A 25,294-nucleotide genomic window follows, 5' to 3' on the forward strand; every position below is an offset into this window, starting at 1 on the left:
CACCCTGTCCCCATGAAGGTGTGCCTGGCACATCTGATCATCTGAGGGATGCAAAGACATGGCAGTGACACCTGCTCTGACTCAGCCAGTACTCAGAGGTCCCCCAAGGTGGTGACACTGACTTCCCAGCTGCATCTTGGTGGCCATGGGGGTCCTGGCCTGCCTGGGCACTGAACCTCCCTGACTCTCTAAATATGAGACACTTATCATCCCAGCTTCCTCTCAGCCCTCTCGTGTCAAAGGCTTTAATTTCAGCTGAAACATGAAGCATTAAAACTATGCAGGGATTTTCAGGAGACAGAAGACAGAGCAAATCTGGGGATGGGGCTTCAAAAGCTCATGAGAAGACAAATGGAAATTTATGGAAATGGAGTCACATTTCTGGAAGGAAAAAAGTGCAGTTACCAGCCTCTCTGGACAACAAAAATCAGCCTTTACATGAGACTAGAGAATTCAGAGGGATGTGAGTGTCCTTATTCCTTCTGAACAGGAACAAGGAAGAGACACAGCAAAGGGACCAGAAAAATCAAGTGACAGAAAACTAGGTGCCAGTGCTTGGGTTTGTGACTCTTCCTAAATATTTTTCATGGAAAAATGCTCCCCTGGCTCTGCTGAGCTTCATGCTGAAGTGCTTTGCTTTTGCCAAGTTGTGTCTCAAATTAGTTGGCTGCTGTGGTTTCCCTGGGTTACCACTGAGAGCAGACATCAGCTCCCTTGCAATGGTGATGGAGAAGATGAGCATGTTACTTCACAAAGGGACTCCCCAGAGGTCTTAAGTGAGTCCTGTAGACCAGAAGTCTTATCTTTTTGTGCTCTTCTGGGGGGATGTGGACTCAGAGGCCACTTCTGAAGATACTTCTTCCTTCCCTCCTGCAAACCCAGACTCATCTTCTGCATATCTGAAGGGGAGGAGGGGAAATATCACATCTATTTCAGGCATTTACAGTCACCTTCATCCCAGCTAAACTCAGTCCTCTGAGCCACCTGCAGCTGACTGTCCCCACCATCCACTGCTGTGTGACTTTGGAGGGGTCCAGAACTGCTAATGGGTGTTTGTAGGTGCTTTATGAGGTCTTGAAGCACTTAAGTGGTTAAAAATAAAATATTAGCTTAAAGTTTCTTCCTGGAGAGAGAGAAACAACTTAAACACCTCCACTGAAAGTATTTATAATTAAAAAAACCCCAACCAATCAGAAATATTAATAATATTTAATTAAGAGAATTTTGATAAGAAAATATTCCTTTCCTGAGATGGTAAAAGACTTTTGAACTTGAGCCTTGTGGTTTCCCACAAGGGCCTTTTTTTCTAATTAAGTAAAGCCCCACAAAGCAAATTGTCCTCTGGTCCAACCAGCCCTTGAGGGCTGGGGGAATGGTACAGAATCCCCAAAGGGGCTGAGAAGTATCTTGGGAAGAGATTTGTCTTTGCAGGTGTCCTGCAGCTGGAGGGGACTGAGGATGCAAGGTATAGGGGTATTGTTTGATTTGGGGTTTTGAGCAAATCAATGAAGACACGTAGTAGGGTTTTAAGAACCTACCACATTCTGGTTCACCTCATTCTCAAGGGCAATGGAATGTAAAGATCCTGCCCCTGCCTGCCCAGGCACTGCATTGTTAGCATATGTCAGTCAGCAAAGCACATCCTGCTGCATTAACATTCAGCTGCCAAACAATCTTATTTGACTCAATGTACTCTATCAAATTACCAGTTATCTCATTTAGTGGCTGGAATTAGCAGTTTTATAACCACCCAGTGGCTAATTTCAGCCTTTAATGAGCACAGTGGCACATTCCTGGATATAGCAACCTGTGGAAGACAAAGCAGGAAGGGGACAGGCTCCCAGCACTGGCATTCCAATGGGAGTGTTTGGCCATGGCTCTCACATGGATGTCCACAGGATGTAGCTGATGAAAAATCCAAAGGGTTGTTTATTGTTTGGTTTTTTTGTGTTGTGTGTTTTTTTTCCTCCCCATTAAATAAATTACCATCTAATTAAACCCCATCTTTACACAGCTTTCCACATTTTCATGCCAACCATCTAGTGGTTATCAACTAAATGCCATTGCTTAGCTACAGCAGGGCAGGAGAGGTCCGTGCTTGGGAGTGATGGAAGACAACAAAACTGGTTTTGTAGCCATTACCTGGTAGAGGGAGAACTGTGGAAGCCAAAAACTGCAGCCTACGAAAGGAATTCAGCTCTTCTGAAAAATGTTGAGGATTTTTACCAATTTAAGGGTACACTAGCACTGTATTTTAGCAGAAGGCTGAGGTGTGTGTTGCAGTTGTACATCATGGATATCCAGCTTTATCTCTTGATAAAACTGAAGGATCTTTGGGGCTTGGAGCAACCTGGTCTAGTGGGAGGTGTCCCTGCCCATGCAGGGGGAATGGAGCTAGATGTTCTTTAAGGTCCCTTCCATCCTGAGCCATTCTGTGATTCTATGATTTTATGATGGATCTGATGGAACATGATCATGACCATTATCAACTGACCTGAACATGTCCTGTCCCCATGATGCTACTGCCTTGCACACATTAATGTTAGTAAGACTGATAATTAATTGCATGGCACAGACACGAGTCTCTGTTACTGACACATCCATTTACTGGCCTTATTCACTAAAGGGAAACTCCTCAAAAGACAAAGCAGAGGACAAAGCAGAAGACCCGTGTGTGAGCTCTGGCTCCTTGCTTCTGTTAAGATGTTTCAGGTTTTGTACTGGTAGATATTTGTACCAGGAGAAAATGTGTGTCACTCCATGCCTGCACTGTCTGCAGTCTGTGCTGTACTGGGAGATCTGCAAGGTCCAAGTACCTGCAACCAACTGCAAAAGAGGACTTGTTTTGTACACTGTGGCAATGTCCAGGAACCACTCACAGGCTGGTGGTCCTCCCCTCCCTCTGCTTCTGGTGCCTCTGCTGTTGTGTCCAACTACCTAACACCAGGCACAGACTCTTCCAATGGGCTTAATTTAGCTTTGGCAGTGAGACCAGGAGGATCTGCTTAAATTCTGCTTTCATTAGCTCCAGAGTAGTGATGTGTTCATGGTAACAAACCTCTCTCTAGACCCATGGCCATCATGGGAGAATGACCAATCAGTGTGGATTAAGACATTAAGAATAACCCACATGTCCCATTTTTAGGCCTGGATGTGGTCCTATGCTAATGAACTACAGTGGGAGTGCAGAGCAGCTAATGATCTTGAGAAGTTAATCACATACTCTGCAGGATACAGATACAGAGCAGATGGAAATAAATTACATACTGACAAAAAAAAAGAAGAAAAATCGATCATATCTCTCTGGTAAAAATATTCCACCAGCTTTCCCATTCATAAATCTCCCTCCATGGAGAAATAATTTGTTCATAAAACCCAACATCTGATGCAGAACAACTTATACGGGTCTCCTGCTCAAGATGTTTTGGCAAAGATGTCAGGGTCCTGAGTAATGGTGACATTCCTGAGCTTGGCTGGATACCTGAAGAGATGGTTTAACCTCATTTCTGTGCAGAGTCACAATCCTGTGGCCTAAAGTATTTTCAGATTGATCATACGTAATAGCAAAAAGGTATGAATCACACATAAATGTTTGATATACAGCTTATTATTCTTAGTTGTTCTTAAAGGGGATACGTAAGCCCTTGGGGGCCTCAGAGCTCCTCATTACTTTGCTAAATGCCAGAAAACCACTTTCATTATGAGCATTCACAGCAGAAAATGTTCTTCTCTCCTGATCTCTGGGGCAGCAGCCTGAACCCTGAATGGTTCTTCTGATTCCACCTCGCAAAGAGACAAGCTGTGAAATTCAGGGAATCCTGGCAATAAGGTTTGAAGGTTTGCCACTGTGTGTTGCAGAGTGCCTTGTTGTTCATCATGGATACCCAGCTTTAGCACTTGATCAAACTGAAGGATAAATATTTATAGAAAACTGGAACAGTTAAACAGTTTTTAAAAAATTCCAACCCCAAACAAAAAAAAAACCCAAATCCTCACTACGATTACACTTAATGAAGATGGGTTTGGGGCACTGGTACCTCTCACTTCAGTTAATCCAGGGCTTTCAGCCACTGATTTAAGAGGGATATTTGGAAGATAAAAGGGAAAGGTTCTGGCCCAGGAAGACTGTTGCCTCCCTGTACCAGGTGAGGAAGAAAGAAGTGACAGCAACAATGATGATCCTCCACCATGTCGTGCTGAGTATGAAAGCTTCAAATCTTGCCCCCTCCTCCTTCAGGAAATCCTCCTTCTTCATTTCCTGAAATTGGGTACATTGAGCTGCAAGGTAAATTAATTAAATTTACCCAATTTTGATTGCAAATAAAAATCAAGTAAATGTGTGTGCTGTCAGTTTACTGGTCTCAGCTTTGTTCCTCAGATACAGTTACCTGTAACACTATTTCATAGAATCCTAGAATGGCTTGAGTTGGAAAGGACCTTAAAAATCATCTAGTTCCCACCCCCCTGCATGAGCAGGGACACCAGATCAGGTTGTTCCCCATCCAGCCTGCTCCTGAACACTTAAGGACCATGTTTTTAGTTGCTATATCCCCCTCACCCTCTTCAGCAGATACATGCTACTGAAGTGGAAATAATATTTCAGCTTCAAATGACAGGTTGGAAATCTGCTTTAAATAATTTAGCAGAGCAGTTGGATTTCAGTTCTCACTATCTGCTGGCATTCTGGTTCCTATTTGTTTTTGCCAAAGGGATATTGCCCATCGTAAATCACAATAGATTTCATTTTCTCCAGATCTGCTGCTTGTCATCCCTCTAAATAATCTAATAAATGTTCATACAGTGCTTAATGCTCCTGATGGCTGAGTAATCCTAATCCAGATTTTGTCTATCCTCTTGTTTATCTTCTTTTCTACCAGGCATTGCACAAGCTGAGGGGGCTGGTGTGGTGGACACTCATCCAAAACAAGTGTCCTCGTGGCTTGGTGCTTCCCCTGGCATGGGCTGATGCTCTCTGTGGAGGGCAGCTAATGATGCCCAAGAAAATCATCCTCTTCCCTGTGTCAGCCACAACTGCAAGTGCTCAGCACACCTGACTCTCCTGATGTGAGGGTTTTGCAGCCTGGGGTGGTGCAGGGGTGGCAGCCACCACAGCCTTCATGGGAGTACAGGCTCCAGCCATGTCTTGGAGATTTATTGCCTGCAAATCAGGCACAGCAGCCGCTTCCATAAGCTGCTCCTTGGATCTTTGCTTCCCTAACACCTGCTCTTTGCTCCGTAGGGCTTCAGGTCATCCTGGGGACAGTTGTCATGAAAGGACCTGGCAGGCTGGGACATCCTCTCACACAGCATGTCAGAAAAAAAAAAATCAAGCTGTGATGACAGTCAATGACCCCACAACTTTTCTTGTTCTGGTAATATCGAGTCATTTCAGCCCTGCTAATGACATGTAGTCACTCAGGGAGGAGAGGGCAGTGTGGGGATCTCTGGTCTGTTTTAGGTAGTGAAATGAAGCAAAAGGCATAAAATGAGAGTGTAATAAGCAAAGATTTCTAACTGCAAAGAACAGCAAACAGTTAAACCAAGTGGTGCTTGCTTTTTTTCTTCCCACACTCTCTTGGTAGATGGATAATGACCGAGAAAAATGTGACAGTGCTCAGCTCACACAGTGAACAATCAAACTTGAGCTCCACAGGTGGCCCGTGGCAACGTCCCAGCAAGCGTGGCCATGCAAGGATGGGCTGCTGGGCTCCCCTCTGCTGTGGGGGTGCAAAGCTGCAGGGACCCTCCCTCTCCTGCCCTTGAAGGGGGGGATGGGGATGCAACCTGTAACCAGCAGCTGGATGCCAGGTGAGCATGTGTTCATTGGAGCAAGAGTGCAGGGTAATTAATAAATCAGCTCCATCCCCCAGGATGATACTGAAGATTGAAGATGGAGACTTTGCTATAAACCAAGCCAGCAACTCAAACCTCCAGCCTGGAACATGAGGCACACACACTACAGAAAGATTTAAAGGAGAGTTAATTAAAAAGAAAACAAACCAAACAAATGGCAAGGCCAAATAATTCTCCTACTGAAAGACATATTGGACCTGGTTCTCCACGTTCTGCCAGGTAAGGTGGGGGTAGATGAGGGTGAGAGGTGCTATAGGTGTCTGAGAAACAAGATCATGGCAAAGAATGATTTATCTATTGGATTATGTTTTAGGATCAATTTTTCTGAAGTTATTAGTAGTATATCACATATGCTGAAAAGTCACATTAATATAGCTGGTAAAATAACAGCTTGTCTGCTTAAAATAATTAGTAGTTGACAAATTAGTTGAATTTTAAATCCATGAGGAGCTTTGGTTAGCAGTAATAAATGTTGATTAAGGTAGCAATTAAAATCTAACAATCTCTCTGGGGGTCTGAACTTTACAGCTGAAGTTTGGAGCACTCCTCAATTTACAGAGAAAATGCTACAGCTCCTCCCCAGGTCACATTCTCAAGCTGGGGCACTGTGGGTCTTTTGTCTTGATTTTTTTCCCCAGTTTCCACAAATGAATTGTAGCCTAAAGTAGAGCCCCAGAGGCAGGAGCAGCAACCAGCACCCATCCCAGTCCAACATCTGATTGACATAAAAACCTTGGTAGAGTGGTGACATTGAGCAGGGTGAGGTCTTCACTTTCTCTCGAGTAAGTTCATGCTGTAAGACCCCCTTGAAGTCCCTATTTCCATGGCAGTCCTTCCCAGGAGGCAGCATCTGTCCCTTTTGTCATCAGGCTTTGAAGGGGGCTGGAGAGATCTCCATCCCTCCTTCAAGATGTTCTCCTGCCTTGGAAATGTGGCTGAACTCTCAAAAACAAGCAAGGACAAGTAGTGCTGAGTATGCTCTGATCTCTCCTGAATCTCTCTCCTGCTGCTCTGAGAGATCCAACTATGCATCTATTAATCAGGATGATTGGATGAACTACCAAGTAAGAATGTTGACTAGGTAGTGTCTTGAGGCAGACTAAAATTATCTCCCTCTGCTGTGCTTGAACATTGTGAAGAAGGCAAATCAAGAAGCACATTTCTGTTGACAGACTTGTTTCACTGATTTATCATCATGGGGCTATTCATGGAGGTCTCAGGCTCTCAGAACCTCTGCTAGGTCCATCATTGCTGAGGCTGTTTACAGCAAGAGAGATGTGGGGATGAGGATGTGAAGAGCTAGAAGAGGAAAGGGAAGAAATCTATCCAGAGGGTGGGGGAAAGAAGCCCCTTCCCTCTCAGTCAATGTCTGTATCATTTTATTTGTTTATTTTTGTTGGTTTTTTTCCTTCCTGCTTTGTAGGGATGACATAGAAATGGCTCAGATAAGTACAGAGAGGGACAAAACTAAAAGCATAACTGGAGATGCTGAGAGCTGGATTTTGTTTTTCAAAGGAAGCACAAGAGCTGGGTGTATTTGTGCATTTACATTCAAGTGAGCAATTCCTGTGCCTGAAGCTTTAAGACAGGTTGAACTGGCCAGGAACTGCAGCTGCAGCAGAGCCTCAGAGACCATGCTGTGATGGTGGGGCTTCCAGGGGAAAGAGCAGTTTCTGCAAGAGGTTCCCAGGTGGCCACAGTCATCCTGGCCATCTCCATCCACAGCTAATAACACCTTCCACAAGTACAGGGATTAAAACTGGCTGAGATGGTTCTACCTGCACCACAATGGGTGCTCAGGACTGCTATGGAGACATCACCTTGGGCTTCAAAAGATTATTCTACAGGAAACCATGAGAAACCAGGCTGATAATTCAAAAAATCATACATATGCTTCCAGACATCATCAAAGGGTCTACTTAATATTTTTACAGTAATACTGTGCACTCTGCTGCTCCTACTGTAGAATTACAGGTGTCACTCTGAGGAGATGTGTGTGTGGGGGGTTGTTTTTGAAGAAAAGCCATTTTTCCAGAGAGATGAGACAGAGAGATGGGCTGCACAGAGACCTGGCACCTCTGTGGAGCTCAGAGAAGCTGCAGATTCTGGAGTGCTGACCTGTTGCCTCACAAAACCATGAAGGTGGATATACAGGAGTAGGGATGGTACAGAAGCACTTGTTGGCCCAAACAATGAGCCAGGAAAGGTGACGGCAGAGAGAGGAATCCTAAACCTAGCTGAGATAGGAAGCAGATCTGAGATCCATCCTTCCCTGGTGACTGTGTTTCTATGGGATAATTAAAACCCACTGCATGGACCAGGTCAAGTCCCAATGAGCTGCAGGCCCAGAGCCTGGTGGGACAGCTGGAAGGCCACCATGACCCCACACCCACATGGTCTTTCAGAAAATGATCTCAAGGCGAAACATAACAGGAAGGTGACAGCTCTCTGCTGCAAAACACAGCAAAGACAAGTCCTGATTGCATTTCCCTTTCTCAACATTGATATTCTTTTTGTTTGTTTGTTTCTTTTTTTTCTAGTGTAGCACAAAATGAACATGTGGACCCAAATACTCTCAGATGAGCCTGCAAATGAGACTAACAGGCCAAATGTCAGATTTGTTGCTGGTGTAGCTGCTGAGGAGTCGTTACTGAATAGAGTCTTTATATAACCTACTTTGCTTTAAGGCATAATCCAGCTACCAGCTGAGTGGCAGGAGGAAGATGCTTTGCCTGTGGGCTGGTTCCTTTTCTGTTCTAAATTCCTTTGGACCTCACCTCAAAGCATCTGGCTGCAGCCAGCACTTGAGATTGGCTAAAAGTCTGATGGATCAGGCAAGTCTGAGGTGCTGGGTTAATTCACCACTTGGATTCTATATAGAGCTGAGGCTGCCTGCAAAGATACAAATTGCAGTTCCTTAAATTAAGATGCTGATTGCAGGTTTAGAAGAAATTCTTAACGATTTCCCCACGGTGGTTCCAACTCCTCTATAGCAATTTGCAGCCTGTTAACAATAGGGTTGTTTTACAGATTTCCCTTTCTCAAACCCACACAGGTCTGGGAGGAATGGCTGAAAAACATGGACCTAAAAGCTGGAGCAGAAATCAGCTTCCAATGTCCTGTGCTTCTGCAATGTGAGGATCAGGAGGTAAATCTCTGCAGATACCCAGGAACTCATGGTCCTGTTCAAGGATCTGAGTGTGGCTCACAGACACGTTGCACTGATGCTGCTGCACTGGTCTTTGCTATGAATTAACTGAAATAGATTCTTTATAAGCACTAGAATTTCAGTGCAAAAATCCCTATTTTATGCCTAAGGCAGGCTCAGTCTCAGGTAGAAACCATTCCTCTCCACACAGTGATGGAGGCAGAGTCTTTGCAGGAGAGGAGGTGATTTAGTGAGATGAAATAATCAGTGTCTTGAATGCAACCAGGATTTCCCTGCTGATTACCTAACTGGTTAATTAAGGAGCTATTTTTTTATTAAAATTAATTCTCATCTTTGTAAAATACATGGCTTAAAAAGGGGATAGTACAGAGGTGTTTATCACTGATGCCCTAAGATGCTAATTTCCTGATGTTATGACTTGCAATCAAGATTAATTTTCACTGACTTACCCTCCAAAGCAAAGACTTTATACCAGTTTTGACATTTAAATTATCTTAGATTTGCAAGTCCAATATTGTCATAAATATTCATAGCCACGAATTCAATATGTAGTATTTAATTTTTGTAAAAAAAAAATAAAAAGATACTCAAAACTAGTTTCAGAACAAGCACAGAGAAATGAACCCCCTTTTATTTGGATCACTGTGAACATCTGGCTTCCCTGCCCCGACAGGGAACTGACACGTTGTGTTCCTGTTCAACATGCACAGCAAATTTGAGGGTGAAACCATTTTTTGATCCTTTTACTCATGGATATTCGCAAAAAGCTACTTTAAGGTCAAAGTTTTCGGACAGCACTGCTGTGGTTTTAGCATGTGCCCTGCTTGTTACTGCTTGAAAGAAGGACAGGACAGGGCAGAGCTGTGGTGTGTTCTTGCTGCTTCTCTCCTCTCACCCCATTCATTGAGACTCTTTGGCACCATTTCAGGGACCAAGGAGAAATCTGGGTTACTTCCCATGGAGACTGGTGGCCTCCCAGGGCTGCTGTGCCAAACCTCATTCATCTTCCTTGTGCAGAGGTTCAGCTGCTGGCAGAAACCCAGGTGAGGAGCAGGAGGAGTGAGGTGCTCCAGCCCCTACCCTTGCTGGTGGCTGGTTTCTGTTCCAAAATATTGTAAAGATCCTCCAGTTTTAATCCAGGATTTTGTGAGCAGGTGGGTAGGAGTGGGGTGAGAAGAGGGGCAGGATACCTGGAGAGGAGGGTTGGCTCTGCTCAGAGCCTCACAGCCAAAAGTGGCCAGATCCTGCCAGGCAAGTCCTGGACACATCAGGCTCAATAAAGGGCAAATTTGCTTTCTAATGAAACATTGTCCTCATTTCATTGACTGATGAATCCTTCTGGGTCTTGATATCTGATACCTTCCAAATGCCATTCATTTCTCCAGGCTTTTTTCTCCCTTCAACCATGAGGGCACTTCTCAAGAACATCTCTATTTGCAAAAGGAGAACAAAGCCCCAGGGTTCAGAGTGACCGTCCTGCCCTCAAACCAGGCACTGCATTTTAAGCAGAAAGCACCTACTTCTGAGGCAAGGCCCTGTAATGCTGTAACTGCCAGGAGCAGAACATGATATATTTTGGGTTTATGGCACCCAGGAGAACCCCATCTTACCCCCACCTCAGGGACTATATGTACCTCTCCTGCTGCAGGTACCCAGGGGTGTCAGCATCCTGATCTTCTCATGACAGCACCTTTGCACCACAAGGACCAAACTGACTCACACTTGGTAACCTGTCATCAGACAAGTGACACTGAGGCTGATTCTCTGAGGTATACCTGGGGTGTCTGCCCCTACCTGAAATCAAAGAAGAACCTGCCAGGCCAGGAACTCCCCGAGATCCCTTGTTTGCTTCCTTGTTTTTCAGTTCAGCTCATTATTTCAATAAACAGTGTTTTCTCTGCCTACTCAATCATGCCTCACAATGGGTGACAGAAGCAATTCCAATACAATTTACCTCTTCCAGTTGAAAAGGAACTGCTTGAAAAGAAGCCTTAAACTATTAGAGGGGTGATCTACTCAGCTGGGATCTGAGTGGGGCCTTAGAAAATGAACCCTCCAAGCTCTGAAGATATGAGAAAGGGCATAAAAGATCTGGGAGTCCAAGTTCAGACCTGTCTTTGTGAAAAATACTAGGAAATGTAAATGTTAAATGCAGTGATGTTCCCTGTGGTCAAAGCCTTAGACTAAATTAAATGTAAGGACAAGAAATCCTTCCAGATTCACTTCCTTTGCACAACCAGTCATGAGAAGGATGAGCATCAAAACTGGTGAGGATGAAGCTCTTAAGCTCTAAGAGACTCCTCTTGAGCCACAGTGGTTAGAGGAGACACGTAAGAAATCTCCAACTCTGCTCTCCCAAATGACTCTTTGCAAGGTGGGAGAGATGCCCCTGGTGTCACTCTGGTAGGAAAAAAAAAATGACAGCAGCCTGAAACATCTTGATTTCTGATTCAGGAAAAATGGGGAGTCTTTTAAGTGACAAGTTCTCATAAATAATTCCAGCTAATGGAAGAATCTGTGGTAATTGCGGGATCTTAATTTCAGGCCTTTAAGTGCAGATAATTCTCATTAGTGCTCAGCACTCAGGTACTGTGATGAATTTCCATGGTGAGAGAACAGCACACATAGCCCTGAAATGGTGGAAACATGGTGAATTTACTCAGCATTTCATGGGCAAAGTCATTAAGTGACTCATTAAGCAGAACTGTCCACTCCCTTCTGGGGATGGGGAAGTTTTTATTATTCCTGTTTTTCAGGTAAATAAAGTGGCAAAAAAATAACCAGATCCAATCTAAACCTCTTCCTCACAAGCATTTTTACAATTACTTTCTCTGTTTTCTAGCAGGGTTTATTTTGAAATGAAGCCCTGGAGTGACCCTGGGAGGTGTGACTTTCATACCTCAGCCTAACTCCTGTGTCATATTGCCTGGAATAAAGGCAATGAAAACATCCACAGGGAGCTGGGATGCCAGGCTGGGAGACTGGGAATATGGATACTATAAATGAATAAAGCAAAATTCAGATTTCAGGAAAACCCTGCCTTTTCACCAATGCAGAGGGAATTTCCCTGGTAGTGATGTTCATGGTTGTTTAAAGGAATTTGGAGAAGTGACTAATTGCTGGATGTTGCTAGCTCGAAAACCAAGTCATGGAAATTAAACTATCCATGTCCTCAGTTATTCCACTGGCACTGAAAGTGCTGAGGAAGGAGGAAGGACATTAAAGCAGGGTGTGCAAGACTGAACATGAGTGCTTGTTTCCCACCCAACTCTCCTCCTTCTCAAGAAGCAATGGGCCATAAAGTCAATGGCTCAACAAGGATGGCAGAGTGAGTAAAGCAAGAAGAGTGGTATCACATTTTCCTTCTGCTTCTCTTAAGAGAGTTTCAGCAATATCTGTAAGGAAGGATGCAAATGCTGCTTCCTTCATGTCTGATGCAGTTAAACAGAGCTCGTAAAGGTGCAGCACTGCAGGGAAAGCTGGTGGAAATAGGAAACACCAATGCTAGTTGTTCCCTCCATTTAGCTTGTACTGAATTACCAGCTCAGGGAGGCATCACTTGATTTTGTTTAAGGTAGAAATTAAACGTTCCCAAGACTCAACTCCCTGCTGGGCTGCTGTTTACAAACACGTGAGTGACAGAGGAGAGGACAATCTCTGAAGCAGAGCCAGATCCCTGCCAGCCCAGGGGATTTGCTGTGCATCACCCCATCACTGCTGGGCATGTTTTGCTCAGGGATGTTCCAGTCAAGCTGCTTCTCCTGCTTACACAGACGGTGCCACAGCTGGGCCACCGAGGTGCAGGTGTCTCCACACCAAGGTGTGTTTCTCCTGCCTTGTCTTCCTTGACCATTTTATTCTTACAAGGTTTGCTGTTGGATTCTGTCACTTCTCTGCTCAGATCCACCTCTGTTTAATATTCTCTCTTCTATTTGTTTGTATAGCAGCAGCTTTCCATTCCCAGCCCCAGTCACACCACAACCCCCCTCTGAGGGTACCAGCCTGTTTTGAAAACACCTCACTTCTCCGTGGCTTACAGTTCTTATTGATTTTATTTTCTATTTCCTACATAGTTTCATCTGAAAAAAAAGTAATATAGCTACAATGACAGAGTTAGGCCAATTTTGACTGTGTTCTCAAGTTCACAGCTTATATGAGGGAGATGAGAAGTGATGGTCTCTCCTCCCTCACCCTAAAACTGAAGGCATCCAGGATTACCCAGCTCTCCACAGCTGCTACAAGCAGCCAAGGCAGCCAGGTCTGCAATAATTCTTACAGGGTAATTGTGAAATCACCTTCTCTGATCTTGTCTCCTTTTGCACGAGGAAATGGCCTTTTGTGAAAACACACACGTGCGGTTGCAGGACCAGCTTGAGTTGTGAAGGCAGAGTTCAAGCCTAATTCCAGGGCATCCAAACATTTCACAAGACCTGTCTGGGGCTTGTGGAAAAGGCATTGAGCTGTTCTGCTCTGTTGCAGCTGTGGGCAAAGCGGGGACTGTGCTGATGAAAAAAAAAGGGCTTTGTCTGATCTCTAGTGACACAGTCAGTCTCCCAGCCTGGGAACAAAAATAAAGAGCCTGAACAAAACATGAAAAGGGGGAGGTACTGGTGGTTTAGGTGCTATTTGAATTATTATGTTTAAAGCCTGTTAGGGACCTTACTAAATACTCTTCCTCCAGGATCTCCCTTGTTTACACCTGGCACAGACAAGGGGAAAGATTTGATCTTTAGCAGCAAAGGAACATGGACAGACTGACTAAAAAACTGCACTAGAAGACAGATACTTTAAACAAATCAAGAGAGAGTGGCAAGAAGCTTGCACCTAACTTTTAAGGGACAAGTTATGTATATGTTTACTTATTTATGATGCATTCATTAAAATTCTTGAAAGAAGTGGAACCTGGCTCAGGGGTTGGTGAAGCCAAATCAGACACACTTTGAATTGAGGCAGCGAGACAGTGAAAGCTGCACAAAAATACACTCAAAAAGAGCTGCCTGGAGAATTTAAGAGCTTTGTGCACTTAAGGACATATTACACACTGCTGTAAGGGAATGAAAAGCACAGGGATGGAGCAGACACAAGAATACAAGTTACAAAAACAACTGGAAAATGTCTTTGTCCTGTAAGGAGTTTCTGTGAACTGACAGAGACCTAATTGCAATGATTAAATGAAAGAGCAAATTCTGTGCCCCTTGAAGCTTGTTATCCCCCTGTCAACTTTTAGTACCAGCTGCATGCACCCTTGCTGCAAAGCTGTGTCTTTTAGGCCCCCTCCTCCAGAATGAAGCCTCTAGTGTAAGTGGCAACAAGCTGTGCTCTTCCTTCTGGAGACCTGGCTCAAGCTCCAGCAAATCACACAAGTCATCCAGGCCAGGGCTGATGCAAAAGGATGGGGAGTGACAAGCCTGGAGGTACAGAATTCTGCCTTGCTTTAGTACAGAGCACTGAACAGACAGCTTATCTTCATCTGAGAATAGTGAATCTGATGGAAAATGACTTTTTGGAAGGAACCCAAAAGCTACTTGAAGGTTCCTGTTAAATTCAGTAAACAATATTGACAAAAAAATAGGGGGGAAAATGTTCAACTATTTCAGTGCTTTCAAATAAACACTTGTCTTCTCTCTGGAAACACTAACACATTTCATTTCAAAACATTAAATAAGAAACATGTGGAACTTCTGTTTTATTTCAGAATTGTCCTAAGCTAAAAAAGAAAGAAGTTGGGTTATAAGCCAAAAATGAAGCAAGGTGATTTGTCTCAACTCAAACTAAATGTTTTACCTGCAAACAAAGTGCTGTAGATCAACTCCAAATTAATTGCTTTGTTTATCTCGTCCCTGATAAATTTAATTAATTCTTCTTGGTTTGACCCAAATGTATTTTTTCCTTTGAAAATTCATTATTTCACTATGAAACCACAACCCTTGCAGGAGGAACATCTCCACTGGAAAGAGAAGATGAAGGAGGTATAGTGGCTCCAGCCCATGAGCACTGGAAGCAGAAATGCAGCTCTTGCTATGGGCAAATGCATCTTCACAGTCTTTGACCCCCATTACCCTGTGACAAGCAATAAAGGATGAATAAGAAGCATAGGGAGGATCAGGTTCTCCTGCTGCTGCAGCTTGGAGGGATGACACCAGCATCTGGGGAAAGCCAGGGCCAAGATGTCTCACTCTGCTTCTTCCCCCAGGGCTATCTCTGGATTCTGGAGCAATGATCTGCTGGGCAATTTGACTAGAAAGAGGCAGAAACACCTCCAGAAACAAGTCTGTGCAAGTGACAGCTGGCTCCTTGGTAGTGACAGCTTTAGAGACAATTATGACAGGCAATTGTTTAATAAAAACTGACATTTTTCATGAAAATAATTATATTGAAGAAGCCCAAGGACATTTAACTGAGTTTCTGGCTTTTCAGCCAACCATGTCTTGATGATTGACAGTCATAACTGCTGTGCCCTGACTCACCAGCTCCAGACCATTCACACTCATGGCAAGTGTTGTGTGATGTATCATCAAAATCTAATCAGTGAAATCAGGCTGGCATCCCCATAAACACAAATCCAGTGCCCACTGCTGGCAGAAGAGCCATCATCAGACTCCAGAACTTCATTAGACAATGGGGGTGGATGTCACAGGTTTTCATGGCTCCACACTCACTCCCCTCCATCTTTTCATGCCTTGTTGCATGAAAGATGCCAACATGGCACTGAGGGACATCCACCTGCTCTGATTGCATTCTGGATCTTGCTTATTCAACACCTCTCCAGACATCACACAGAAGGTCAAGATTTCTCCCCCAAGAATCAGTGCTTCTGTGAGGCTCAGCATTTGGGTGCAGAGGTTGTGACAAGAAGATAACCTTGTTTTCAAAGGTGAACCAAAAGTGCCTTCAGAATATTTTGGTCTCAAAGAAAAAAAGAAGAAGAAGAAAATAAAAATACAGCATTGGAAGGAAGAAAACACATCTGGACTGAAGCAGAGGAGGAGGAAACCGTCTGCCTTGGTGATGAGCTTGGACTATATTAAGCTTCATAGTTTACACAGAAGAGAACTAAGATCATTATGCTGCCACACCATTTGTAGCACCATTTGGGTGCTACTTTAAAAGATCTCATATCATGTCACTTCAGCATTTCCTAGAGATTTATTGACATTTTACAGCTCATTACAAAACCTTTTCTACATTATAATTTACTGGGGAATTTAATCTAATTTGGTGCACAGGAGAAATGAGTGTGTGGGAGGGGGAGACCTACACCCAACTAGGTTCAACCCAGCATTTAGGACTGGTCTGTGCTGGTAAGGGCAGTCCCAACAGCTACAGACATACCCATTCATTCCCCTTTCCATGCAGCCCCTTCATTTAACACCACATTGGTGAGATGCTGCCCTCCTGTCAGTCCCTCTTCCGAGGTAGAAGATGGAGCTGGATCCAAAACTAGAGAAGATTTGCAAGTGTGAACACAGCTCCAACACCCAAAGGCTCATCCAGCCACTGGGAATGGCTGAGGCCAGTGGTTTATCCAGTAATCTCTTCAGGCTTTGAGAAATCATTTCCTCCTCCTCCTTTTGGCCAGAACAGTGATGCTGCTCATTGGTTTAGACAGTGAAGGAGTGGGATATTTTGGAAAGAATGAAAAAAATAATAACAACATCTGGGAACATTCCCATTTCTCTCAAATCTTGCTCAACTTGCTTTAAGGTTTTATTAAGGGCACAGAATTGCAGGCAATAAAATGATTTCTGTGTGCTGGGAGAGGTAAAGCAGATTGTTACACCCAGAGAGAAGGGAGCTGACTGCTCTCATAAATAAGTCAATGTGTTAGTCCTGCTAGGCTGGAAGTGGAATGACAGCTCTCCCAGACACTGATGCTCTACTTCTCCATGACCTTCAGTAAACTTCAATTTGCTAAAAATACCCTACAAAAGCACCTATGCTTCAGGGCCACCAAAACACCTGGAGATTTTAAATGGTCAGATGCCAGCTCCCCACCTCAAAATCCATCTGGGCAGAACCTTCCACCTCTGCTTCCCTTCAACATGCCCAGCTCCACCATCTGCACTGTGCCTGATGTGCTGTGGTGGGGGATGGAGCCCCGAGCTGCTGAGCCTCCCAGGGGGGTGTGGATGTGTTCCTGCTGGCTGTTTGGGAAGCAAATCATGGCATAGGAGGGGAGAAAGGGGCTGTTGAGCCCCACTGCATTATTCAGGGAGAAGATTATTACAGGTGATGTTCCCAGCAGGGCTGTTTGTCACCACCCACTCCTGCACTGCTGCCCATGCACCTGCATGGCAATGATAGAACATGCAGTGGAGATTCAAGAGAACAGGAGATGGAACCACATGAAGTTCCAAAGCAGAGAGTTATTTCAGGATGAAAGTTCTCTTGTCCTCAACATGCAGCCAGTGACTACCCCAGCACCAGTGACCCCAGTGTCACTGTCCCTTCCTGAGGAAACAAATCAAGTGTCATTGAGACCCTTTTTCTCCCCTTTATTTGCAATTTGATGTCTGAGATGCACCAGGAAAGAGAAAGAATGAGTATGACAGGGTGATTAATGCTTATCTTTACTCAAGCAGAGAGTAGGTTACCAATCAGCCACTCTGTCCCTGTCTCCTTACTTAAAATGCAAACTAAGGGGAAGGAAACAATAACATTTTCATTAGATGGAAACAGAAAAGCAAGGGGAAAGCAACACTGTTGCAGCAGCCTGAGGTTCCCGAGCCACATGGAATGACTTTGATAGATAACACACTAAAAGGAGAGTTAAACAGCATAGTTTCCACAGCACTTTTTGCACCACCCCCTGTTTCTCCTCACTCACAGTGAGAGAAACCAGGGAAAATCAGGGTAGGAAAATGACTGTCCTTTCAGGGCAGCAGGAGCAGCCTTCTGGGGAGCCCACCCTGCTCCCACTCCAACCTTTCCCACCTTGTTACCTGTCTGGAATGAAAGAAGAAGAAAAAGAAGCCCCACAGCTGCAAAGCAGAGGATGCCCATGAAGTGTTAAACGAGGGGGATAGCACAGAAATAGTGGTGAGGCAGAGGTGGGTGTTCAGGAACATGGCCTGACTCAGAGCCAGGGTGGTGAGAAGAGGAGCTGGGTCACATTGCCAGTGGGGCTCCTGTCCCTGCCTGTATGAAGCTGGCAAAAAAATTAAACAAAAGAAAAGAAAACAAAAAGCCAAACACACCAACAAACTTGGAAGTGAAGTGATCCATAGAATGTTTCACAAATACAAAGTTGTTCTCTTACAAAAGGTAAGTAAAGCCTGCCCTGCTGCTACACTTCACTCTGGTGTGGTCCAGGGATCAATTCCTTTGTAGTCAGGATCCCTGCAGCTACAAACCCAAATGTTGAAGAGACAGAGCCTGGAGCATGAGGTTGTGGAGGCAAGGCCAGTTGCCAACACAAAAGGTGTCTCTGTGCATCACCCCTGCATGGTTTCAAGGTACAAAACTGTTCCCTGCATCACAGTAAAAAGCATCAATGTTCTCCTCTGAAAAAGGAAATTCACTCACTCCTTTTTGAGCCAAAAACAGAGGAAAAGGTTATGTAATTAATTTACTTTGAATAATAAGCATTTCAAAATTATCTAAACAGCACTAACAACAGGGAAATCTCTGTTTATTTAACCAGCCCCTTCTTGCTATGGGTTTGATGTGGTGCTCCAGGCAGGCTTGTTTCATTCTGCTGAAAACAATTTAAACACAGAACTTTGCCCAAGAGCTGGGAGAGGCTGGCAGGGCAGCAGCCTTGCTCCCCACCCATGGTATTGCTTTAACCACGGGCTCCCAAAACCCTTTTCTTTTTTGTTGAACGCTACATTGTGAGCACAAGGAGAAGCTGGAAGCATTTTGTGGGTAACTCTTGGAGCAAGTTGAGGTTTTAGGGGTGACCAATGCACATTCCTTCACTGATTAGCCCCCTTTCCAGCCCGGTCAGCTTGGCTGGAGCCAGATTTCTGATGAGTTGCAGCTAGAATGATAAATGAATAAGTCAGGCTTGTTTTCAGCTGAGTTTCTTGTCTCCTTGGATAATAACTCTGCTTTCCTCAGTAATCTTTGCAATTCATTCTTTGTGACTGGACACAAAAGCCCTGTTTTCTATGAGATCACTTATCTCCAGCAAAGCTGCAATAGAATATCCAATGAAGATACAAAAAAAATCTGTCAAAACAACCCCTGTACCAGCCTGGAAAGTCATTTTTCATAGCTTCTTCTTTGATGTTTGCTGGTAATAATGATCACTCCTAGAAAGGGTGGGGAGTTTTCTCTCTGTCAGCCTCCTGGGACAGTGAGCACAGGCCTTCACCACCAGTGCAGAGTTCTTTGGTGGCCAACCCCATGCCAGGGGCATTCCCAGGAATCTCCCTTTCAATTCATTGTGGGTCCATGATTTATGCCAATAGAAATGTTGGTGTAACCCACATGCACAGTAAAAGCAGCCTTGGTAAATCAGTGTGGGGCTGATCCTGGAGCATCAGGCTCACCCAGCTCTGAGGAAGGAAACAAACTTCACGCCACTGCAACACCAACCCTGCCTTTGGGACCAGTGTCTGTTTATAAGTGAAAGCAGCCAGGCAGAAGGACTCATTCTCCACCTGAGTGGGTTTCCTTGTTGCTGAGACATTGACCTGAAAGGCCCCAGACAGGAACTGGCTCTTGGCAGAAGAGCAGCACTGCTCTTCTAGGGGATGCTGCTCTGAAGGGCTGGTCAATGCAATGGATTCATGGGACATGAGCAGGATTTGAATCAGATTTGTAGGACTCAAATAGAGAAAAATCTACTAACTATTAAGATTTTCCTTTAGTGTAAGGCACTAGGGTGTAAACCAGGTTCCCAGAGAGGAAAGAAGCCCATTGCTCAAAAGGAATTAAGGCCCAGAATGTTTTCATCTGCTCTTCAATTTTTTTTATCTACTGTATCCACAGGCCACAAGTCAAAATAATCTCTACAGCTGGATCAATACACCATGGCCTGATAAACAAATTGCTGCCTGTTGACAGGAGAGTGGCTCAAAAAAGGAGCCAGTGCAAATCTGCAGGGAAAATCAGGGATTGCAGCCTGTCAGCCCCAGCCCCAGAAGATGCCACCATCACATCAGGCTGGCCCAGCTCCCTGAAACTGGGAAATAACAAAGTGATGCAAATCACCCAAACCAGTTCCTTCTCCTGAAAAATCACCTGAAATGTTGGGTGGGGATTTTTTTGTTGTTTGTTTGTTTAGTTTGTTGTTTTTTTTCTGAAGGTGAAGACACAGCTGTGATTTCCAGCACCAAGGAAGCACAGTCCCTGCCCTCTCTGGAAAGAGCTGAACCCTGCCCAGAGGCAGGGCCACCAACTGAGCAGGGGGAGCAGAGGTGAGGCAGGGGAGCTGCTCACAGGCTGAGGAAGGGTTCCCTGTGCAAAGCCACAGCTGCAGCTGTAGAGTTCTAGTTGATATTTGCTTTAACAGAAAACCTGTTTTGTTTTGCAGACACAAAGGCCTCTTCTCTCACCACCCAGCAGGAGGGAAAAATGATATTTCTTGCCCTTTTTCTGCTCTAGTCTCTTTGCTTCCTCTTTTTACAGGCTGGCAGGGGAGGTTTCATTGCTTTAGGTCTTTTTGTTTGAATTGAAACTGAATAAATTATGTTTTCCTCCTAAAGAGCTGATGAGTTGAACAAAGTTTTCCTTTATTCCATTATTTCCATCATTGGATGGGGAAGAAACCAGCAACATTCAGAGCAGACAACAGAAACTTTTGAACTTGATTTATGCAACAGCAAGGAGACGTAACCTCACTGCAAGAGGGCCAGTGCCCTTAAAAGCAACTTCTGCCCAGGCAATGTTTAAGGGATGACACATAGTACAGCACTACTTGGTAAGAGAAAACCTCAGGAATACACTTGGGCAGTGACCTGGGCAGGACATTCAGTTCTGCAGAGGGTGGGAGGGATGGATCTTCCCACACAGAAAATCAGGCACGAATTCATCACACAAAGACAAAGGGATAAAAAAGCCCCAGATAATTGCAGGGTATGAGAATCCCTTCAGTGTCACCTTAAACTTGGTGAGATGAATTTTCCTGACAATTTGTTTGAAAGCAAAGTGGGCTACATAATGAGATGAAATAAAACCTTCACAGATGGGCTGTTGCATGGCCAGCAGAGATTACCTTTGGAGGTTCTTGCCCACATAGATGCCAGTATTTCCCAGAGGTTTTTATGCCTCTAGCCCTTTCCTTTGGCTGTGGGGCCACAAGCAGGATTTCAGGCACTGATTTTTTGCAAAATGGCAGTCTTAGATACAGGTTTCTGGATTCAAATGTTCTTAACACTTGCGTATGAAGCACCAAGCACAGATCAGCACAGCACAAACCAGGGTAACAGAAAAGCCAGACTATTAATCTTCATAATGTGTCTCTCAGTGGGGATTTCCCTTCAACTGTATTTGCATTAAATACGATACTGAGTGCTGGATATGCAGTTATAAATTAATGAAAGGCCATATTTGAGTCAAACACTGTCTCACTGTTGACTGCAGACTCAAGTGTGAGAGCTGCTAACAGGGACTGTGCAGATCTGACTCACTGGAGTGGCAAGGACCAGCTTGGTGCTCTGAGGAGCTCATGTGAGGGGGCAATTAGCCCCATTAGAGGGTTTGTGCTGTCAGCCCAGACTCTAGTATAGTGTGGCTGAATTGTGGATACTTCAGCTTGGAAAGAAGAGAGTAGAGGTTTGCTGGACCTGATGTTCAACAAAATACCTCAAGTGCATTGGTATTTTCTTTTGATACATTAACATCTTAAACATTTTACTTACAGCAGCAGAGTCACCCTTGCTCTTCTGGCAACCAGGAAAAAAAAAAAAAAAGTTGATGCTAAATTGCACTGAGATTAATTCATTTAGGTAAATAACTGAGCCTACTTGTTCCAGGGTGTGGAAGGACATGGTCTGGTTTGGACCCTGAGATGGAAGAGGGCAAGATGAGAACAGCCATTGGAAGCCAAGTGCAGCAGAAGAGGTCTCAGGGTTGTCCTGATTTGCTTCTGACTTGGTAATAACCACCAGGAATAGTCACAGTACCTGTGGCAGAGAACAATGTGGCAGCAGGGATGTGAAATATCCCTTCACGCCAGGGCATTAGACCACAACTATTTGGAGAAAGACACATGATCACTGCAATATCACACCCTGTTTCTATGCCCTCCTGCCTGCCTGCTGCTGCCCAGCACACTAATCCATTGCTAAGGCTGTCAAGTAGCCAGACCCCCAGGTACTGACCCCCAGGTGAACAGGGGACACATCTCATTCTGCCTCAGAGCTCTCTTCTCTGATGCTGCCACAATAAGTAGCTTTTAAAACCTCCTCCAGCTGAAGTGGCATGAAAACATGAATTTACTGGCATGGGGATGGTTTAAGAGCTGTTTAATTTATGTGGAAAAAAACCCCTAAAATCAGCTGCAGTGTGGTTTAGAGGATGTCTGCCAGTTAAAGTGTTAACTAGACCTAAATAAGGTGTCTCTAATGGACTCACTGCTGCTACCAGATCCCACACTGATGCCAACATTCAGACCAGACATCCTGACTGACAGAAGTAACTGGCAAGCTCAGCAGTGAAGAATATATAATAAACCAGATTCACAGGCTGATTCAAGCAGCTGCAAGGAGGGTGATAAACAAAGCTGGGAAATAGTACTGCTCTAAAGAATGAAGTATCAGAGGCCACAGAGAGCTTACATCTTGATGGCATGAGGGGAGATGTGCAGTGCCTAGCCAGTGTCGTGGTGACACGTGGTGACACAAGGTGACACCCTGCAGGACATTTCACTTACTGCTCTTCCTGCTTATCAGTATGTGCTCTGCTGAGCAATCTGCAGTTCCTAGAAGAATATTGGTAAGCTCCACAACAACTGGAAGAAGTAATTAAGTGGGACAAGTTCAGTATTATGAGCAAGAATCAAATATGACAAGTCTTGTGTGAATAGTTGCTGGTTTTTTCTTATTATAAGGAAACCTGGTTGTTCATACATAGCCTAGTTTCACTCAGGAATGCTCATTAAAACTCAAATATTCTAACCAAATCATAGAATCATAGTACTGCAGAGGAACTTTGTCAAAATCAGAGATGGTAGATTAATACACTCAAATATTCATCCCGGGAAGCTTGTTCCAGTCCAGAGAGGAACACTCTCCTCCAGTGATCCCAGCAGAACCATAGCTCACACTGGGTTCTGAGTCTATGAATAGTTACAATTGCATTGTTCTGGGACTGGCTTTGAATCAGTCAACAAATAAAACCTCTTGGAGAACTAGTGGCTCCCCCAAAAAAAATCCCAACTGACTTTAGACAGTTTGCCAAACAGGAAAAGAAGTGAAACATGTTGAGTGATTTATTACAAGTGATTTGCCAGCTTGAGCAAGTGCATCATTGCTCTGCTTAGTTTAAAGACAGAAAATGAACATGAAGAGATGCAAAAACCTGCTCTCAAGCAGCTTGAATCCACAGCAAAAGGCTCCAGATGTCCAACCAGCAAGACCTCTGCACATCACTCTCCACATCACTCCTGCCCTTTCTTTCCATTATTTGTCCTTCTTTAAACCTCAGCCCAGCTCAGGACATGGGAATGCCTGCTCACACGCTGTGCAGAGCTTGCCATTAATGCACTTCAAACCTGACTTGCAGCTGCTTTGCTTACTCACTCTGGTGCCTTCCCAGGCCCAGAGCCCTGCAGCACCTTGTGTGCTGCTTCCCTGTGCTCCAAGGAATGGAGCAAAGTCATTTAACAACCCTCTTAGCCAATCTTCTTTTGTAGCCAGCTCTCCTGAGAAGGAGCAGTTCAGTAGGGTTTGGGTTGTGCTTTGTTTTTTTCCCCCCCAACAGCTGCTTCCTTCTTTTTACTTTTGAATTAACTCGGGGGTGAAATAAGAAAAACAAACACAACCCAACATGAGGGAAAGCCCCCAGGTGAACTTCACATGCTGTGCCTTCACGTCTGCCTACTTCTTTCTTGGCTGGCAGGAGAAGGTACAGCCTGAACAATAGCAAGACCACAAAATACACTGAGAATTATTTAAACTGTAATCTCTAAACACATGGCTTGGAAATAACCCCGGGTTTAGCCCTATAATGGTAGCAATGAGCAAAGGTTTAATCCTAAATGGAAGATAACTGGGAATAATGCATTTCAGCCACATCTTTTCTCAGATCAGATGGCTCACACCTCCTCAGAGAGTAGAGAATTTGGGTTAAGTACACTGGGCTGCCACTGACAAAATCCACCACGGATATACAGGAGAAATAACAGCCCCCAGCACCTCACAATGGACGTCAGGTATCCAGACAAAATGCAGAGGAAATCCAGGGCTTTTGGGTGCTGGAATTTGGGTTACTGGAGCAGCCCAGGAGGAAACTTGCAGAGACCTGTCTAAACATCCACAGACTCTGGACTTTGATTTAACTGCATGTACCCATGTCTGCTTTTGGTGGGAGAAATGGTTCTGATTTGTTTCCATTTAGATTCAGTCCCTTTAAGAGTGGGAACATCTCAAAGCCTTTAGCACAACATGCAGGTTTCAATTCTAACTGGCCCCTGATTAAACCCACCTGAAATTCCTCTTGGAAATAAAAGAAGCTATCACAGGTGAGCCTGGCAGCAAAGAGACTATGGAAATTGCTGCCTTTCCCTTTCTGCCTTCTCTTCCACATCTCTTACATTCTTCAAGCCTAATGCTCCAGTAAACAAACGCTTCAGCCCTCCGAGCACTGGTCGGTGCTGAAACCTCCCCGGGCACGGGCGGGTCAGACCCAGCGCTGTGTGCAGAGCAGCCAAGCCTTGCTGAGGGCGGGAGGAGTCTCCTCGTTAAACTAGCTACGATTTCCCCCAAAAGTGGACAAATACCAGCCTCGGGCTTTGGAGGTGCGGTTCCCGTTCGGGTGCCTCTGCTGCAGCTCGTTCCCTAAACTTTCTGGAATTGGGATCTGTTGCTGCACTGAGGAACCGGGCTCTGACCCACCCGGGGAAGGAGGAGATGGGTTTGTTTCCCTCAGGCTCCCTGGCTGCTCTGCAGCAGGAGGAAAAGAGACGCAGAAGATGCAAATAAAGGGTTGGGGGGTTTGTGTGCTTGTGTGGCTTTTATTTCTGGTGATTAATTGCAACGCCTGGGGAGGGCTTGAGGGCAGGGGGGTCTGCAGCTCCTGGGGGTCCCTGCGGGGACAGGGAGGTTCAGGACAGCGGGAGAGGAGCTCCGGGGCGGGGGGGCTGCACCGGCCGCTGTTCGGGGG

The 25,294-nt window shown here is 44.8% G+C and overlaps 1 protein-coding gene across 1 annotated transcript in view; it reads right to left on the bottom strand.

Annotated features, from left to right (window-relative positions):
- The window catches only part of NTSR1 (neurotensin receptor 1 (high affinity)), a 44,053-nt gene that overhangs the window by 17,452 nt on the left and 1,307 nt on the right, over positions 1 to 25,294 (bottom strand). The window lies entirely within an intron of this gene.

Source organism: Chaetura pelagica, unplaced genomic scaffold (assembly GCF_000747805.2).
Source record: "Chaetura pelagica isolate M959 unplaced genomic scaffold, ChaPel_1.0 scaffold275, whole genome shotgun sequence".
Classification (NCBI taxonomy): Eukaryota; Metazoa; Chordata; class Aves; order Apodiformes; family Apodidae; genus Chaetura; species Chaetura pelagica.